Source organism: Arachis duranensis, chromosome 3 (assembly GCF_000817695.3).
Source record: "Arachis duranensis cultivar V14167 chromosome 3, aradu.V14167.gnm2.J7QH, whole genome shotgun sequence".
Taxonomy (NCBI): domain Eukaryota; kingdom Viridiplantae; phylum Streptophyta; class Magnoliopsida; order Fabales; family Fabaceae; genus Arachis; species Arachis duranensis.
This window is the reverse complement of record NC_029774.3, coordinates 58463089-58464919: the sequence shown is the minus strand read 5'-3', so window position 1 is coordinate 58464919 and position 1831 is coordinate 58463089. Positions and strand designations below refer to the sequence as shown.

The 1831-nt window shown below is 35.0% G+C and overlaps 1 long non-coding RNA gene across 1 annotated transcript; it reads left to right on the top strand.

Annotated features, from left to right (window-relative positions):
- The first annotated feature begins 611 nt into the window (after nucleotides 1-611).
- On the top strand, nucleotides 612-1477 carry LOC107486596 (uncharacterized). Its single transcript, XR_001591683.3, has 3 exons — nucleotides 612-705; nucleotides 1020-1100; nucleotides 1346-1477. It is a non-coding gene; the product is annotated as an uncharacterized LOC107486596 (long non-coding RNA).
- Nucleotides 1478-1831: the final 354 nt, after the last annotated feature.

Below are 1831 nucleotides of genomic sequence, written 5' to 3'. Positions count from 1 at the left end.
TTTGGGTGTCTCCACCACCAAACCTTGGTCGATGCTACTGCCACTGTACGCGAGAGGAAGAGGAGTGATGAGACAGAACACGATTGAGCGAGAGAAAGGGGGTTGTCGTCGCCGCCGGAATTCTTGGGCGCCGCCGTTCATACCTGTCATTTCTCGAGCTCGCCGTCGCTGCGTCTTCAAGGAAAGGGTCTCTCTGGAAGAACTTCCTTCCGCCATTTCCTCCTTGACTCACCTCACTGACATTGCCAACCTCTGTAGTCTTCAAGGCAGGTTGCTAACTTTTTACTATTTTGCTTCTTGTTCATTGCATACTTATCACATCTTAGATCCAACAATAAAATGGAGTTCTACAATTAATATCAGATTCGTCAAAGTACTGAATACTTTAGTCACTTAACAGTGGTTTTGGATTTAAGTTCTGAGTTTGAAAAATTTGGTGGTCCAATTTTGACAATAAGACAAGAGTTATTGATTTTGTTATCATTTATCTATTTTATTATTGATTTTGTTGAAATTATTGCCTTCAATTTAAATCGTTAGTACACAATTACACAATTTGATGCAAAAGTTTTCCAGCTTCCTCACTTTTTGATTTACTGCTCTCTTCTTCTAGGTCCATTTGTTCTACATAGTGTGCTAGCTCCAGTACTGGGCCTACCACTTAACCCAAAAGCAGCTGCAGAAGCAGAGAGAATTTTGATATAGGTGAGTTAAATTAAATTAGAAAGAAATTAAATTAAATTTACAACTTAAAGCATATTGCCAGGTTGTATAATATTAGTTTGCATTGAGTTGAAGCTTGCCTAAAATCAAGTTCCTATGAGCATACGTGATGGAAATTTGTGAAAATCAAAGTGGCCATATAGCCTTAAGTTTTGAATGAATAAAATTAAATGTAATGATGATTAGAGAGTGTATGTTAGAGACAAGTGCCTTGTAGCTACTCATATTAATTATCCTAGGAAAACTGCCTTGCAAAATGTTAGTTTGTCTCGTGATACTTCATTTTAATTTGACAGGTTTTGGTAGAGCAAAAGTTGTTTACAAGGGTTATCATACTGAACAGGACAAGACAATTGAATGCCCTCTCTTTTTATATGGTACAGTAATCCACTATGATGTTGCATAATGCATTATCATCTGAAATTAAACACTTATTTATAGGGCAATAACTTGCTGAAATGCTTTTTCTGATAAATGGTTTTCACTCAAATGTTACTAGAAACACTTGAACCTTTGAGCTGAGCTTTCTTTTTAAAATTATCATCTTTGATTGTTAAATTTTTGTATAGACTTGTAAGTTATAATTTTTTCTAACCTTTTATCAATTAATTTGATGTGGCAGAATGGGGATTCCAGCCATGTTTTGAGGATCTTTGACGAGGCGGCACAAGCTATGCAATCGGTTCGAAACTCAAAGCTTGAGCTACAGAATTCTACTGCACTTGGGGAAACCACCCTTTCATCAATACATGGGCAAAGGGAACGCTTGAAGGTATTTTCATTCTTCCCTTGCCTTCCTTTCATACATTTAATACGATGATGATATACCTGATCCATGGCTAGAAAGATATGAAAGATAGGATCAACAAACACTTAGATTAAAACTATTGTTTATATTTAGCTATAATCTCCTTTTTTTATTATCTGTTATGAATGTTAGATTATATGTATTAGTATATTTTTTGAACTTTTACGAAAACAACTAGTTTTTGAAAGATGTTTAATGGAACGGCATAACAAGTTTGAAACAGACATCTCATTTACTTTTTGTATAGTTATATATAGTTGTCAAAACTGTTGTTTACATAGCACTCTTTGAAGAAATAGT